Source organism: Nansenia antarctica (genome assembly GCF_963989245.1).
Source record: "Nansenia antarctica genome assembly, chromosome: 10".
NCBI lineage: Eukaryota > Metazoa > Chordata > Actinopteri > Argentiniformes > Microstomatidae > Nansenia > Nansenia antarctica.
This window is the reverse complement of record NC_137680.1, coordinates 27700592-27720005: the sequence shown is the minus strand read 5'-3', so window position 1 is coordinate 27720005 and position 19414 is coordinate 27700592.

Genomic DNA, 19414 nt, shown 5'->3' with positions numbered 1-19414 from the left:
TGGATGAACCAATCTCAGACGGCCTCTTTAAGGAGCTCCACTCCAGTAGCAAAATAACCACTCCTCAACTATAGACAGTATTACAGTACCTCTATCGCAACTTTACGAATTTAACATCCTACCTAATGTATGACACTAGGGGCCGGTTCCACAGACAAGGCTTAGGCCTAGTCTTGGACTAAAAAACACTTTCAATGTAAAATCTCCACTCAAGATGCTTTTTAGTCTAGGATTAGGATTAATTAGGATTAAGCCTTGTCTGTGAAACCGGCCCTATATGTCAATCGAAACACTTAACACACTGACACATGATTTAAACCAATAGACATCAAAGACGTCTGCATCAACATCATAATCAGAGAGATGAGGCAAAAAAAAGACGGGTCCCCTTACCTGCAGTCCCTCAGTACCTTTAATCAGTAATCCGTTGGTGCAACTGTGGGAATCTACACTACAGTGCTTGGCTCCCCCGCTCTGCCCTAACACCTGGTCCTGACACGGACCCTCTCGAGACACTTCTCTGTCAGGTCAATGGGGGACCGTCGCTAAAATAGCCGCACCAAGGCATGTTTCTGGCAGGTTCCAAAGAAAAGATGATAGTGATGACTTGACAACACCGACTCTGCTACCTGCCTGCATACAGTAACACTCACCAGGAGCGATGGACAGTATGTGCTATGTATGTGTGTGTGTGTGTGTGTGTAGTGTGGTTTATGCTAGTGTTTGGATCGTATGCATGCCAAAAGAATAGTACCGTTGATTGATTTTAGGGAATCCCTTTAGACGAGGGCTTTTCCCTGTGATATAAGCCTATATGTGGCCTGCAGTTTACTGTATATCCGTTTGATGTCAACAAGTTATTTAATTCCTCACAAAACTATTGTTCCTTTGAGTTCAAATGTATGAGAAATGTTGGTATGAACAGATTTTAATAGCATATACTGTGTATGTCAATTATTTAATATCCCAATTGAAATACCCGATACTATGAAGTGCATTGTATTTAAGCCAAGTCAAACTTTATTTATAGTCAGTACATTTCACACACCGGTGCAATACAATGTGCTTAACAGAGATAGTAGATTAACACAGATTAAGATAACACAGATAACACAGATTAAGATAACAAAAGATGGATAATAATACCATAAAAACAAAAGAGGATAATACAAATATTACAGCCATTGAAGTTCAAGATCAAATGAGGACTTTAGGGGGCGGTAGAGAGCAAGGTAAGCTTGTGAAAAGAGTTGAAACGGAACAAAATAGAATGAACCAAAAAGGAATGATTCAAAGAATAAAAAAAACACTCTAAGTATAAAGCAAGGCTAAAAAGATATGTCTTAAAATGTCTTTTAAAAAAATGGCGCAGTTTTGGCTCCCCTCAGTTCAGTCAGGAACACCCACGTCGTAGTTTAACCATTTCTTGAATATAAAAGGGTTATACAGTTAGGCTAGGTGTACTTGGATGGCTCAGCTCTCCTGAGAGCTCCCTGTCTAGGAGTTATAAATGACTACAACAGATACATGTAGATTACATGGCAGGGAGCCCATACATCTATCACCCCCCCCCCCCCCCTGATAGATACAGACAGAACAGAACCAAAACAGGTGGAGGCTGGGGGATGGAGGCTGGGGGATGGAGGCTGGGAGGTGGAGGCTGGGTGTGTGGAGGCTGGGGGGTGGAGGTTGGGGGGTGGAGGCCGGAGATGGAGGCTGGGGGGTGTGGAGGCTGGGTGTGTGGATGCTGGGGGGGTGGAGACTGGGAGGTGGAGGCTGGAGATGGAGGCTGGGGGGTGTGGAGGCTGGGGATGGTGATGGTGTGAACAAAAACCAATAGCAACACTCTCACAGCACAGTAACAGGTGTGATACAGAAATCATCGTGGACTTCAGGAGGAAACAATCTGAGGTCCAGCCCCTGCTCATCGACGGAGAGAGCGTGGAGAGAGTCTCAACCCTCCGATTCCTGGGGGTGCACATACAGGATGACCTGTCCTGGAAGAACAACACAGCAGCCACCATCAAGAAGGCACAACAGCGGCTCTACTTCCTGAGAGTCCTCAGGAAGGAACACAACAAGCAGGAGATACTGGTGGCCTTCTACCGCGGCGCAGTGGAGAGCATCCTCACCTACGGCATCTGCAACTGGTTCTCCAGCTGCACAACCGCGGAGAGAAATGCGCTACAGAGAGTCGTGAGAACAGCCCAGAAGTTCACCGGCGCCCCCCTCCCCTCTCTGGAAGAGCTGTACAACACACGCTGTCTCAGGAAGGCCTCCAATATCTCCAGAGACCCAACCCACCCTGGGTACGAACACTTTGCCCGGCTGCCCTCGAAAAGGCGGTACAGGACCATGGCCGCAAGGACAAACAGACTGAAGCTCAGCTTCTACCCCAGGGCCATCCAGGCCCTGAACACAGCAAAGACCTAGGTTCTGGGCCCTGGACAGTCTGGACGGATTGATGGCAGCTGCTGGATTGAAAAAATCAGGTGTAGTGCTGAGGCACAAATGTGTACATTTCAGGCCTGCAAACTGCGACACTTTAAATGAATGTGCAATAACACTATGTGCAATATGACAACCCTAGTCGTCTTATCTGTACAGTATAGTATAGTGGATAGTGTACATAGCCTTTATTTATGTAAACCAGCTCCTTTCCCTTCTTTTTTCTTTTTTCTTTTTTTTTCTTTCCTAGCACCAGGGGAGCCACCCCTCCCAAATTCCGTTGTTTGGTACCTGTACTATAGCAATGACAATAAAGACCATTCATTCATTCATTCATTCATAAGTACAACAGTACCAACAGTACCCTCAGTTCAGTCAGGAACACCCACGTCGTAGTTTAACCATTTCTTGAATATAAAAGGGTTATACAGTTAGGCTAGGCGTACTTGGATGGCTCAGCTCTCCTGAGAGCTCCCTGTCTAGGAGTTATAAATGACTACAACAGATACATGTAGATTACATGGCAGGGAGCCCATACATCTATCACCCCCCCCCCCCCGATAGATACAGACAGAGCAGAACCAAAGCAGGTGGAGGCTGGGGGATGGAGGCTGGGGGATGGAGGCTGGGGGATGGAGGATGGGAGGTGGAGGCTGGGGGATGGAGGATGGGAGGTGGAGGCTGGGGGATGGAGGCTGGGGGATGGAGGCTGGGGGATGGAGGCTGGGGGATGGAGGATGGGAGGTGGAGGCTGGGGGATGGAGGATGGGAGGTGGAGGCTGGGGGATGGAGGCTGGGGGATGGAGGCTGGGGGATGGAGGAGAACAAAACAAAAAACAATAGCAACACTCTCACAGCACAGTAAGTACAACAGTACCAGCAGCAACATTGTAGGCTACACAGAGGTGAATAGACTGACCCCTTAAATGGAGTAACATGTGATTGTGTCGGGTGTAAACAGCTTGTCTGTCACCTGACAGACAGACAGCATTGACTTACCCTTAAAATACACCGCAAGCGTCAACGTCAGCAGTGCGTGTGCGTGGCCGAACTGACTGTTGTATCTCTCACTGATGCGGCTTCAACACTGGCTGCTGCGTGTCTTTTGTGGCTCTAACTGCGGAGCTGTTACTGCCAACCCTATCTTTGTACATTGAGTTTCGCCTGCAACGCGCTTGGCACGCGAAAAAAATAGGCCAGAGTCCTAATCTCTAGATGGCGTCCCGCGGCAGCCAGCGTGAGACACGCTTGAGACATGCGCCTCACTCCCGCAGTATGGCTGCTCTGACCCGTTAACATGGGCTGTATGACTGCTCTAACCCGTTAACATGGGCTGTATGGCTGCTCTAACCTGTTAACATGGGCTGTATGGCTGCTCTAACCCGTTAACATGGGCTGTATGGCAACTCTAACCCGTTAACATGGGCTGTATGGCTGCTCTAACCTGTTAACATGGGCTGTATGGCTTCTCTAACCTGTTAACATGGGCTGTATGGCTGCTCTATCCCATTAACATGGGCTGTGTGGCTGCTCTAACCTGTTAACATGGGCTGTATGGCTGCTCTAACCTGTTAACATGGGCTGTATGGCTGCTCTATCCCATTAACATGGGCTGTGTGGCTGCTCTAACCTGTTAACATGGGCTGTATGGCTGCTCTAACCTGTTAACATGGGCTGTATGGCTGCTCTAACCCGTTAACATGGGCTGTATGGCTGCTCTAACCTGTTAACATGGGCTGTGTGGCTGCTCTAACCTGTTAACATGGGCTGTATGGCTGCTCTAACCTGTTAACATGGGCTGTATGGCTGCTCTAACCCGTTAACATGGGCTGTATGGCTGCTCTAACCTGTTAACATGGGCTGTATGGCTGCTCTAACCTGTTAACATGGGCTGTATGGCAACTCTAACCCGTTAACATGGGCTGTATGGCAACTCTAACCCGTTAACATGGGCTGTATGGCAACTCTAACCCGTTAACATGGGCTGTATGGCAGCTCTAACCCGTTAACATGGGCGCCAAATTGAAAACGCACACGCGCTGCTGAGGTTGACGCTTGCGTGTTTTTATTAAAGGGTTAGGGCTCGAACACTCGCCGACCTGTACCTCAGCAACGCGTGAGCTTTTCATTGGGGCTATAGCTATGCCGCCAGGGCACGGGAGGGTAGAAAAGGAGATCTCAACGGTGGGCACTTCCACTTGGAAGAGAACGCGTTAAGACCTTGGGATCAGACGGATCCTGACAACTAGAAGATCTCTCTGAGTAATTACAGCCCCCCCCCCCCCCAGCCTGGATGCTGTAGTCTGAGAGTAGTATCTCACCGTGTGGCACTTATTATTAAGGTCCTGGATCGGAGAGTGACAGTTGGGTAGTCATGGCAACCTGCTGTAAGCTAAGGTGAACATGTCTTTTGCGCTTATTATTATTAGGTCCTGAGCTCTGACACAGCTGCCAGGCTGAATAGAGGAGCTCTATTCAGTAGAGTATATGTACTGAGGACATGAATCACCTTTCCTCCTTCCAGCAGTATCCTGGAGAAAACACATGGTGGTGTCATAGTAGACGTGCTACTCTGAGATGTAAAGCAACAAGCTTCTGCTGAATCTGTCATGTCATCCATCAACCTGCCGCTCTTCTCCACTGCTCTTCTGGGTGGAGGTGAGTAAAACCTATCGCTAAGCCACGCCCCCTTTGAAAACTCGGACAAACAAACAACGCTTCACTGACAGTGACTTTGATTGATTGATTGAAAACTTTATTAGAAGATTTGCAGAAGTAGGTACATGAAAGTACATATTACATACAAGGTCAACTAACAGGATAAAAACCCAAGAAAGCCACTGGCTTATTTCAATTGGGGTCCTTGATTCTCAATTCATCGTTACATGTAAGACAGACAAAAAAAAACTAGTACTATCTACAAGATAATACAGACAAATAACTAGTACTATCTACAAGATAAATATACATCCATCATGGGAAGAACAATACAACAAAACATTAGGTATGTACAGCGGGTAGGACAGGTGGGGACATACACCACAGGTGGGGGCGGGGGACAAAACACAAAGTATGTACAGTGGGTAGTTCGGGTCTTTTAATCTGATTTTTGATTTAGAGGGTCCAGTTACGGATTGCAGCCTCCTGTAAATGTTTTTTGAGAGTGGTTTTGAAGGTGGGCAGTGTTTTGCACTCCTTTAAGATTATAGGAAGGGCGTTCCACATTTTTACTGCATAGTTTGCAAACGAGTTTAACCCCTTGTTTGTGGTGCAACGCGGTTGAACGTGGTTCGTGGAGCTTCCTCTGGTATTGTATGTGTGGACGTTGTTCACTTTTTGGAAGTATGTTGACAGGTACTTGGGTGTCTTTGTGGTGTAGCGTATCTTGAAGACCAGGCCCAGTGCAAGCTGCTGCACTCTGTCAACTGAATGACATTCAATGACTTACAACAGCGGGAGTTGGCAAATTTCTGATTTCTGATTTACCACAGCAATGTTTTTTCTTTTTTTTACCATCAGATATTAGCAAGTTGTTTGTCCGAGTTTTCTGCCTGTTGTGACTTTTGCTGTGATATGATTGAACAATTTCTATTTTGGGGCGTGGCTTAGCGATAGGTCCGTTGAGATTTGAATTTGAATACCTTTTCGTTTGTCCTGTTGCGTTTGCCGTAGCTGTTTGCTGTTTCCGGGTTCAGAGCACGCTGGCGTCAAGCGTTGTGATTGCCGCTTCTGTCCCCCGGTCTTGTCTTTTGTATCCTGTTTTTTTTTGTATCCTGTCCTGGTTTCTTGTTTTCGCCGTCTACCTTGTTTTGTGTGCCCGTCTTCCCCCGGAGGTCTCCGCTTTTTATTTTTCTTCTTTTCTTTTCCAAGTATTTTTGACTTTTCGCCGACCTCCGCTGCTTTCCCCACCGCCACCTCCCGCCTCCCACTGCCTCCACTACCGGATTACAAGTATCCATCGCCTCCGCTACCGGACTACAGTATCCATCGCCTCCTCTACCGGACCGCAGTATTCACCGCCTCATCGTTCCTGTCCCCCGGCTCTGTGTTGCTGACCGACCCGCTGCGCGCCGCTCTCAGACATCGCTAGCCTGGCTGTGCTGTGCTATTACCCCCGTCCCGGGAGGTAGCCACCACTCCCTCCCCGGCTCGGGGGTTGCCATCTCCGCAGGTGAGTGTCAGTCCTTCCCGGCCTTCACTCACTACTGCAGGTTTTGGTCGCTGGCATGGCACGGTTAGGCTGGCTGGCCGCGCGGGTTCAGTCCCAGGCTGGCAATACAGATGACAACAACAACTACAACACCACGCTGTCACTCTGGTCCACTGCCTTGTTTACACAACTCACTGCCCACCAACTACTAGTCACTCCCAACCTATCCACTGAACTGCTCCCATCTGTACTCTGGTTTCATCTCCAACTTGGACTCACCCTCCTGCTGCTCCTATCGTTTTGCCCTGGACCCCCGCCCACCATACTCACCTATACTGCCACTGACCTTCACTCACTGAACCATAACCATCGCCTCACTGCTGCTGCTGCCACCGCCGCCACCAAGGCAGGCATTCTCCGCCGCCGCCGCTACATCCACCGAGGCCCCCAGCAACATCGACACCGGACTCTACACCACCCTGAAGGCACAAACATCCCCTCATTCTGGACTAACTCTCGCTCACCTGTCATCACCCCACACCGCACCGCTGACCCCTCAAACCTCCGCTCTCTCCCTCCTGCTCCCCCATCCATCTCCCTTGCACTATTGAACACTCGCTCTCTCTCCAACAAATCCCCTGTCATATCTGAACTGATACTGGACAACAACCTGGACATACTTCTCCTCACTGAAACCTGGCAACAACCCTCGGACTACTACTCACTCAACCAGGCCACCCCCCCTAATTACACCTACATCGCTAAACCCCGCCTCTCCAAGCGAGGGGGTGGTCTCGCTGCTCTCCACAAACTCACCCTAACTGTCACTGTACTGGACCTCAACCTCCCACCCATGTCATCCTTCGAATACCTCGCCTTTTCACTCCCCAACTCCATAACTGCACTTCTACTCTACCGCCCACCGAAGCCACACCCCTCTTTTCTGTCTGATCTCTCTGAACTCCTCACCATTGCCTCTTCCCTTTCTACCCGTCTCTTACTCACCGGTGACTTTAATATCCATGTCGACCAACCCAACTCCAACCTCACCTCTGATTTCCTCTCTCTCCTTGATTGCTTCCACCTCACCCAGCACATCAACTTCCCCACCCATGTAAAAGGCCACACACTCGACCTTGTCTGCTCTGCCTCCCTACCCATATCCAACCCCCACCCTTTTCCTTTCCCACTCTCTGACCACCACTGCATCCTCTTCTCTGCCCCCCTGCCCCTACCGCGCCACCCCATCAAACGCACCATCTCCTTCCGTAACATAAAATCTGTCAACCCACTCACTCTATCCCAGTCCATATCTTCTGCCCTCCCCACTGACTCCACTCCCACCAACCCGGAAGACTATGCCACCTTACTCAACTCCATTCTCTCTGACTCCCTTGACTCACTGGCCCCCTTGAAAACCATCACTGTCTCCTTCACCACCTCCTCCCCCTGGTACACCCCTGAACTACGCACCATGAAACAGACCGGCCGCCAACTTGAACGACTACACAATAGAACCCACCTCACTGTCCATGCCGAAGTCTACAAGCAACATATCTCCTCCTACCGTGACGCACTCCAAGCTGCCAAATCTGCCTACTACTCCACCCTCATCAACACCTCCAATCGAAACCCCCGCACCCTCTTCTCCACTGTCAAGACACTACTCCAACCCCCGGACAACAACACAACTTCCTCCCCTGACCTCTGCAACTCCTTTCTCCACGCCTTCAACAGCAAGATCTCCCACATCAATAGCTCACTGACTGCCTCCATCTCCAACTCCACCACCCCCGCCCCCCCTGCTGTCATCTTCCCCCCTCCTGACTACCCCCCCCCTACTCCTCTCACTACTTTCTCCCCTATTGACTCCTCCCTCATCACTACTATCATCACCGCCTCCAAAACAACCACCTGCTCCCTCGACCCCCTCCCTACAACCCTGACCAAGGCCTGCCTCCCTGCCCTCATCCCCCACCTCACTGCCCTCTTCAATCAGTCACTATCCCAAGGCCACGTTCCCTCAACCTACAAACTTGCCGCTGTCACCCCCATTCTCAAAAAGCCCACTCTCGACCCAGCCAATCTCTCCAACTACCGCCCCATCTCCAACCTACCATTCCTTTCCAAAACCCTTGAGCGCGTTGTCGCTGCCCAACTTCACTCCCACCTCCAATCCAACAAACTGTATGAACCCCTTCAATCTGGATTCCGCCCACATCACAGCACTGAAACAGCCCTGGTCAAAGTAATCAACGATCTCCTCACCTCTGCAGACTCAGGTGCCCTCAACATCCTAGTTCTACTAGACCTGAGCGCAGCCTTCGACACAGTGTCCCACTCCATCCTCCTTCAAAGGCTGCGTCAACTGGGTGTTGAGGGCACCGCCCTGGACTGGCTCACCTCCTACCTCACCAACAGACACCAGTTCATCTCCCTCTCCGGTCACACCTCCTCCTCCTCCTCTGTCACACAGGGGGTCCCACAAGGCTCAGTCCTCGGCCCCCTGCTCTTCCTCTGCTACACACTCCCCCTCGGTCACATCATCCGCCAATTCAACCTGGACTTCCACTGCTACGCTGATGACACACAGATTTACATCACCACAAACTCCACCCAGAACCCACCCCTCACTCACATCGAAACCTGCATCTCCGCAATAAAAACCTGGCTCACACACAACTTCCTCAAACTGAACAGTGAAAAGACCGAAGTCATCCTCATCGGCACCAAATCCACCCTCAATAAAACCGGACCCATCACACTCACCATTGACGATACTACCATCACCCCCTCCCCCCTGGCTCGCAACCTCGGCTTCATTCTGGACCCCACCCTCTCATTCGATCCCCACGTCAGTTCCATTGTCAAGACATCCTACTTCCACCTCCGAAACATTGCAAAAATCAGACACTGCCTCTCCCCCCCCGCTGCTGAATCCCTCATCCACGCCTTCATCTCCTCCCGCCTCGACTACTGCAACTCCCTACTCACCGGCATCACCTCCCGCTCCCTCCATAGACTCCAGATGGTCCAAAACTCTGCTGCACGCCTCCTCTCAAACACCCGCTCCCGTGACCACATCACTCCTGTCCTCCACTCTCTCCACTGGCTCCCCATCAAAGAACGTATACAATTCAAAGTCCTCATCCTCACATACAAAGCCCTCCACAGCCTGGCCCCCCCTTACCTGACTGACCTCCTTCTCCCCCACCGCCCTACCCGTACCCTCCGATCCTCATCCATTGTTCCCCTCACTGTCCCACCCTCAAAACTCAAAGGCTTCGGTCACCGTGCCTTTTCACGAGCCGCACCCCGCCTCTGGAACTCTCTCCCTCAACCACTCAGAGACTCACCCTCACTCCTCACTTTTAAATCCCACCTCAAAACCTACCTGTTCTCCCACGCCTACAGCCTCCCCTACCCCTAGCCATCTCCCCCATCCCTGCCCCCCCCGCCCCCCCCCCTGGACATGCATACAACCTCCCCTATCCCTAACCATCTCCCCTCACCCTGCCACCCCCCTCCCCCCATGGACATGCATACAACCTCCCCTTCCCCGTTCGTTACCTCTGTGTTCTATGTGCTCATGTTATCTGTTGCTTGTTGTTTCTGTGTTTTCCGCTTTGCCCATATTGTCAGCGTCTTTGAGCCTCGGAAAAGCGCTATATAAATTGAATGTATTATTATTATTATTATTAAAAGTGATTATATGGAACATGGGGGGGGGCATGCGGCACTTACAGTCATGGACAAAAATATTGGCACCCCTGCACTTCTGTCAGATAATGCACCACTTCTCCCAGAAAAATTGTTGCAATTACAAATGCTTTGGCATTCACATGTTTATTTCTTTTGTTTGCATTGGAACAACACAAAAAAGCAGAGGAAAAAAAAGGCCAAATCTTTAATGATTCCACACAGAACTCCAAAAATGGACTGAAACAAAGACTGGACAAAAGTATTTGTAGCTAAGAACTTTCTCTAATTTTCCTGTGTGCTGCTCAGACGGATATTTCACACACGTCGATGCTTGGTGTCAAGAGAGAGAATCAAGTGATCCCTTCTACCGCCCAGTATCTACACGACATTCATTTTAACAAGAAGTTGCCAATGAGGTAACAACACCACTAAATGGAAGTGGGAAGGATACTCAACTCAAAACAGGGAATGGACCTACTGCTAAGCCACGTCCCCTTTGAAAACTCGGACAAACAAACAACGCTTCACTGACAGTGACTGACCGACCGTGACTGAATGACATTCAATGACTTACAATGGCAAGTTGGCAAATTTCAGATTTACAAGTAAGTAATAGACATGTTTTTTTTTTTAAAGATGACAAGAATATTTTGTCTAGAAGCTTTTCACCATCAGATATTACCGAGTTGTTTGTCCGAGTTTTCTGCCTGTAGTGACTTTTGCTGTGATATGATTGGACAATTTCTATTTTGGGGCGTGGCTTAGCGATAGGTCTATTGAACGAGCAAACCAGTGGAGCCTGGATCCTGACAGTATTTTGGTTTGTTTTGGTGCTGTTTTGCTGTGCCACACGGGTCAGACCAGGCCGGTCTGTGGGAGGGGGATACAGCTGTGTGGGTCGGGGGGGGGTTGGGGGGGGGGGGGGTTGGAGGGGTTGGGGGGGCGCAAACAATCACAACAAAACGTTTCACAATTACACCTCAACATGAAAACAGAAATCATCCATTAGAGGGTTAAGGGGGCAGTAGCCTAGACTAGGCATGCATAAGGAATTATCTCTGATGATATCAGCTGCTAAAAGCCTTTTAGGCATTGGGGAAAAAGCTATATAAAAAAAGAAAATAGTGTGTTTTTGGTGTTGGCGTTTTACTAGTGCTAAATCGAATAACTGGACGTACCTAGAGCAAGTTTTGTTCAAAACCTAACATTGTCTGTCAACAGAATGTGTGCACTTAATCTAACCCTTTTTTACCAGACGCTTTAATCCAAAGCGATTTACAATTAGAGATTACAGGGACGGTCTCCTTGGAGTAACTCAGGGCTAAGCGCCTGACTCAAGGGCACGCTAGTGGTGATGTTTCCAGGTGGCATTGGGAACTTATTACCCTCTTCTGATCACCAGTCTAACTCACTACCCACTAGGCCACCACCACTACCTCATCGCTCATGTTTACCACCCGTGACAGATGAGATATCATGTCTGAATGCAAATGAATGGGCGATATTCTACCACGGTTCTCCCCTGATCTATTTGGTCCGACTAGAACTCCCCCTCTTCCTTCCTACCCTATAAACCAAACTAACAGGTATGTTATGACCTGGGGGTGATAATAACCATCCCCGGTTACTGTACATCAGGTGCTTGGTGTTTTCCTCTGCCCCCCCCCCGGCCTCCCCTTCTGTGTTCCAGGTGTTACTGTCTTATTTAATGGCGTCTGTTCACCTGAGCCATAGCTACCCGGGAGGTCCTTCAGAGAGAGAGAGAGAAGGAGAGGGGGGGGGAGTGGGAGAGAGAGAGGGGTGGAGAGAGAGTGGAGATAGCAATGTGCTGATGGTGCCGACCACACATCTCCCCATGCACGCCGTGAGGCAGGTTCATCATCACAGGAGGAAGTGACTCATCTTCTGCTTTGGAGTCCAGTTCTGTTCCCTTCCCTGCATCCTGGAGGGGCTGCAGCCTGTGTTGTTGAGAAGCCACCCCATTCAAACCGTATCGCAAATGCTAGTCAGCGACACATATCTGAGCCTTTGATCCTCATCCTGGCAAACGGGCATGCACACACACACGCACACACACACACACACACGCACGGACGCACACGCACACACACACACGCATGCACGCACACACACACACGCACAGACGCACACACACACACACACACACGTACACACACACACACACACACACACACACGCACAGACGCACACACACACACGCACGGACGCACACACACACACACGCACACACACACTTTTTAGGTGGTATCTCCACAGAAGTATACAATTCTTTTCAATTCCTCGCTGGTTATCTTTGAAGGAGTTATCAACCTCAGCCAGCTTAAACTGGGGGAACGATACGATCGCTACAGAGTGCCGTGGACAGTGGAAGGGGCCGCTGCGTGTACCATATTCAACTCCAACATAAATAAACGGGTTCACCGCAAGGTAGCGTCATATCAACGGATCTGCCACGGTGAAAGCAAACCGCTTCAACGTACGAGACCGACGCGGATCGGCGGCTCTGCGCGCGTACGAGGCGGAAAACACAACGATATTCAAAACATCTCCCCGTGTCCCAACTAGAACGTATCACAACCGGAATCTTTATACCGCTCACTCCCCTCTCTGCACCGCCAACGACCCCTGATAATAATAAATAAAAAAAAGTCATTCCCCTCTTTTTCTGCAGTACAATAACGCCGTCCGTGACTACACAAAAGCTATGTGGATGATTCACCTCCACGGGACAGGGGGGGGAGAATGGAAATCTCTCAGGCCGCTGTGCTGTGACTATTGTAGCCTGTGGTTGAATCCTTAATAGGAGTCTATATCCACCTCCCCAATCTCTCAATCGCCTCCCTCAGCGCTTTCCCCCCAGCACAACGACGCTGCCATATTTCTCTCCGCCACAATCCCAGGACGCCGGCCTCTTATTGGCTGTACTGTACATTCTGGAGGAGCTGCAGCCGCAGCACGCAGCCGGAATGCTAAAAGGCGAGGTGAGTCATTGTGTTGTGGAGTTTTCTAATGCTGCTACCAGGGCCTTTTCTACCCCCCGCCCCCCTCCGTCTGTATTCTCGGAGCTACTCTCTCTTTCTCTCTCTCTCTCTCTCTCTCTCTCTCTCTCTCTCTCTCTCTCTCTCTCTCTCTCTCTCTCTCTCTCTCTCTCTCTCTCTGTGTTTCTCTCTCTCTCTGTGTTTCCCTCTCTCTCTCTGTGTCTCTTTCTCTCTGTCTCTTTCTCTCTCTCTCCCTCTCTCTCTTTGTCTCTCTCTCTCTCTGTGTTTCTCTCTCTCTCTTTCTCTCCCTTTCTCTCTTTTCGTTCTCACTACTGCCTGGAGTGTAACTCTCTCTATCTTTTCCTTTCAATCATTTTCTCCACTCTGTCTGACCCCTCTTTTCACTCATTATCTTCTGTCCCATTCAGTCGTCTGCTTCTCTCTCTCTCTCTCTCTCTCTCTCTCTCTCTCTCTCTCTCTCTCTCTCTCTCTCTCTCTCTCTCTCTCTCTCTCTCTCTCTCTCTCTCTCTCTCTCTCTCTCCCCCCATCCCTGAAGTGAAGTATGGCTAGGTTATTGTTGAGGGCCACACTAATACCCAATACCCTTATCTTGCCTCCCCTCTCTGCATGAATCTAATTGAATCTTCCGGCACAGTGAGTGTCAGTGTGGTGCGGGGCGGTCTGTTACATCTTTCGCATTGATTTCTATGTCGTGCCGGCGAAGCAAATAGCAGCCGACAAATCGTGGCTCCCAATCAGTCTCTCTCTCTCTGTCTCTCTCTCTCTCTCTGTCTCTCTCTCTCTCCCTCTCTCTCTCTCTCTCTCTCTGTCTCTCTCTCTCTCCCTCTCTCTCTCTCTCTCTCTCTCTCTCTCTCTCTCTCCCTTCCTCTCTCTCTCTCTCTCTCTCTCTCTCTCTGGGCCTTTCTACTGCCGGCGTTCGCAGCGACAGTCCTCATGGAGGTGCAAAGGTCGTGTCAACTCCAAACAATGACAAGGGAAAGGGAAAACAGACACCCGTGAATGGAACGAAAGACTATCCGCAGAGTCTCCGTGTAAATATTCCATTAACTTTACCCCGGCTCCATAACAGCACAGTTATGCATTCAGCGCCTCCTGAATTTGAAATTGAATTATTGCCAGGAGACAAAAAAACCCACACATATTTCCTACTTCCAATTTTTTTTTTTCCCTTTTTTGCCCTTCACCTTATCATGGGTGACACTAATCCCATTTCAGCTTGGCTTGTGACAGTGCTAACGTGGTTTGGTATACTGATCGCCTCTTCCTCCCTGTTCACGCACACATGCACGCACACACACACACACACACACACACACACACATACATACACACACACACACACACACACACATACATACATACATACATACATACATACACACACACACATACATACTACACATAGACTACACACACACACACACACACACACACACTACACATACATACTACACATAGACTACACACACACACACACACACACACATAGACTACACACACATACTGTACATACACACACACACACATAGACTACACACACACACACTACACATACATACTACACATAGACTACACACACACACACACACACATAGACTACACACACTCTCACACACACACACATACATACACACACATAGACTACACACACACACACACACACACTACACATACATACTACACATTGACTACACACACACACACACACACACACACACACACACACACCATTGTGATGTATCCATAACGCTGAATGAGTTAATTGGTAATTGTACACAACCAAATAGCTCATCCGACCACACTACAAACCGTGCTATGGACCGCCACTTAAACCCCTGAAAAGAGATAATTTTCTTTCTCGAGTCAGTTAGATGATAGTTATTTGATCCGGGAATCAGTGCTGTTGCCAGCTTCTGCTCTGTAACCATGGCGAGCATAATGCAATCTGTTCTGTGACTGTACCCATTCTGTGGCATAGCTCATTATGAACAGTCTAGTCTTGTTCAAGAGTGAGCTGGACAGCAGACAATTGTATGTAATACAACATATCTATCAAACCACTGACATGTATCATATCAGGTCAACAGGCCTGACTTTAAAAAAAAAAAGGATTTGAAATCATTTCAAATACTTTGCTGTGCTTGATTGAGTGTGCCTGGCAAAAGGGAACCAATGGAGTAGTTCTAAAAGTGTAGACCCCGCCCATCTGGTACGCCAGGCATGCTCAAGCAAACGTAACAATTTAACACTAGAACAGCCATGGGTGGTCATTTGACCAAGTGAGTAAAAAAATGTTTATACCTTTGCACTCGCAAAAAATTTCAGGACCTTTCATGACTTTTCCTAGATATGTGCGTTCTACCACCCGGTATCCTTACATTTTCAAAATCAGGATATCAGGATAAGCTAGTATAAAGCTATTTTGCAGTTTTTCTGTGTAGGAGGCAGGCTAATTTACAAGACATGCCAACTAGTGGTCTTTGTGTGTAAGTAGCAGCTTCTCATTATATGGTCATTTGCCCCCCGAGGCGGCTCTTATAGTAGGTACAATAGGCACGGTTCTGTTGATCCATGGGCCACAGGTCAGGTCAAACGATCCTTTCATTGATCATGTGCTGGGATCCAAACAATGTCTTCCATCTCATGTAGAGTCATAGTCATAGTCATCTTAGCATCCCTACACTGGCTCATCACCTACAGAGCCCTCCATGGTCAGGCACCTGCTTACATCTGTGACCGACTGCGTCCTTACAGCCCCAGTAGGTCTCTCAGGTCCTCTGACCAGGGTTTGTTGGTTGTCCCCCGTGCCAGACTGAAGACCAAGGGTGATAGAGCATTCCAAACCGTGGCTCCCAGGCTTTGGAATGCTCTGCCCTTGGATCTTAGATCAGCTGGCTCGGTCGAGGTTTTTAAAAAACAGCTAAAGACTGTCTTGTATAGACAGGCTTTTGGATAGCCCCAAGGGCCTGTCTTTCTGTGTCCTGTTGATGTTGTTGTACACCTGTTATCTGTTACTTGTTTTCATTTTCACTTGTTGCCTGTTTTAACCTGCTGTGGCTTTCGCTCTTGTATTATGTTTTATTGTGTTTCTTCCTTGTTATGTAAAACACTTTGTGACCCTTGGTCTGGGAAAGGTGCTGTATAAATAAATGTTACTTTACTTACTTACTTTGCTTATCTCCTAGCGCATCTAGCACACGAAATAAGCCATTTCTCAACGTGTCTTTACTTGGCAAACTGTTGCAAAAAACTCCAAGTTCCATCTTTATCAGGAAAGGATCGAGACTCCAGTTTAATTATAAGTGCTTAAAAAGTGGAACCACATCTTCCGGATATCGTCACGCCTTGTTTTTTGACACTTTTTGTGGTTTTCTTCTTCTTCTTTTTTACGCCCTGGGCCTGAGAGTGTGAAGAGGAACTCAAGAGTTAAGGCAACACAATGAGCTGCTCCTGCAAAGGACAGATAAAGAGTGCTGGTGACAGAGAGAGAGAGAGAGAGAGAGAGAGAGAGAGAGAGAGAGAGAGAGAGAGAGAGAGAGAGAGAGAGACATATACAGTATATACTGTATATATATATCCATCCATATATATACTGTATATATAGAGAGAGAATAGAGAGAGAGAGACACATATATATATGTGTGTATATATATGTGTATATATTATATATATATATACTATAGTATATATATATACTATAGTATATATACTATATATTATAGTATATATATATACTCATATATATATATGAGAGAGAGACAGAAAGAGAGAGAGAGAGAGAGAGAGAGAGAGAGAGAGAGACAGAAAGAGAGAGAATGTGAGAATGAAGGATGTGGTTCCTCATCTTGGCAGCTCTACTCTTCTTCACTTCTTCTTCTCTGACTGACAGAGAGAGAGAGAGGGAGAGAGAGAGAGAGAGAGAGAGCGGGTGACCGTTGGAGAAAAGGAGAGCGTTAGAGAGAGATAAAGAGAAAGAGTCCTCTCTACTCCTCTCACTGACTGACAGAGCCACATACAATGGCAGGAGAGGTAGACGTCAGGTTGACTCACAGGATGAAGCACCACCCTAACGCCGGCAGAGATAACAGCAGGAGGACTGGACTGTGAGTCTGTTATTTCATGTTCCTTCCCTTAGTTACAGCGTATCGCTTTACTCCTGCCTCTCTGTCACATGGATGTCCTTCCCTGAGGAGGAAGGTTTCAGATGATGTGAAAAAACGACAATCACACAGTATTGAACTGCCAAGAATTCTCCCAGAGAGCTCAGGAGTCCTGAGGGAGACTGTCTCTGCTGGGGACGGACCTGACCAAGAGGGACTGCATCGTCATCATCGATGACATCACAGAGACTGATGATGCTAGAGCAGCGGTCCGGTCCCCAACCTTTTTGGACTCAAGGCCCACTTAAAAATCTCAAAAGTATTTGAGGCGCGTACAATTTTTGGGGTGTCTCATCATTATTCTCCATGAGCTCCTATCTAACGGTGTCACACTCATGGTGCATTTTTGAAGGTTTTAAAGAAAAAAATACAGTACCATGAATTATTATATTTTAAAATATATACATGTTTGCCCATGATTTGTCAGCCCACTTGCAGTACCCTCGGGGCCCACCAGAGGGCCGCGGCCCATAGGTTGGGAATCGCTGTGCAGCTAGAGCATAACATCATAGATGATTCACTCACTTAGACAAAATGTATTTGTTGCAAGTCGTTTTGGATGAAGGCGTCTGCTAAATGCGAAAAAAAGGTAAATGGAAATGTGAACGTACCAATTCAGAGTGTTGGTGTTGTAAACGCCTTGTATATGAAGAGGAAATGGGAATTACTAGTATGGTAAAAATCCAAATCACAGTGATGGGGAAATGGGATTCTCTAGTAACAAAATCAGAATGACAGTGAGAGCTCTGAGCCAGAAGCCATCAGTGTGGCCTCCTCCCCTGACAGAGGGCCACTCTGACCCGCAGAGGACCGGGGTCCGGTTCTGGATCTCCCCCTGATATCACCTGGACAGGTCTGACATCACCTGGATAGATCTGACATCACCTGGACAGATCTGATATCACCTGGACAGATCTGATATCACCTGGACAGATCTGACATCACCTGGACAGATCTGATATCACCTGGACAGATCTGATATCACCTGGACAGATCTGATATCACCTGGACAGATCTGATATCACCTGGACAGATCTGATATCACCTGGACAGATCTCACATCACCTGGACAGATCTGACATCACCTGGACAGATCTGATATCACCTGGACAGATCTGATATCACCTGGACAGATCTGACATCACCTGGACAGATCTGATATCACCTGGACAGATCTGATATCACCTGGACAGATCTGATATCACCTGGACAGATCTGACATCACCTGGACAGATCTGATATCACCTGGACAGATCTCACATCACCTGGACAGATCTGATATCACCTGGACAGATCTCACATCACCTGGACAGATCTGATATCACCTGGACAGATCTGACATCACCTGGACAGATCTGACATCACCTGGACAGGTAGTCTAGAGAGGCCGGCCAGCAATTGGAATGTCCACTGGTTCGATCCCCACCCCAGGAGGGAGCCAGATGTGAGCTGGTGACTGGAGGGTTGCTGGCATCCTATCTAAGGTATCCTATGGTGGAACAAACAAAGTGACTCTGCAGTCCTGACAGCAGTGGGAAGCTTGTTCCACCAGCGGGGTGCCAGGACGGTGTAAAGCAGTGACAGGATAGCGTGACTGCCGCATCCCCGTAGAGGCGGTGGTGCCAGTCGACCAGCAGACGTGAAAGAGCGGAGTGAACGGGCTGTTGTTTGGAGGGCTGACCATTGCTTTCATGTGGGCGGCTGTGGCGCAGGAGGTAGAGTCGCCGTCTAATGATCACAAGGTTGGCAGATCAGCGGTTCGAGCTGGCCACATGTCGAAGTGTCCTTGGGCAAGACACTGAACCCCAAAATTGCTCCCAGTGAGCGGGCCAGCGCCTTGCATGGCAGCTTGCCGCCATTGGTGTGTGAATGTGTGTGTGAATGGGTGAATGGGTGAATGAGAGGCCGCTGTAAAGCGCTTTGGAGCAGCTTTG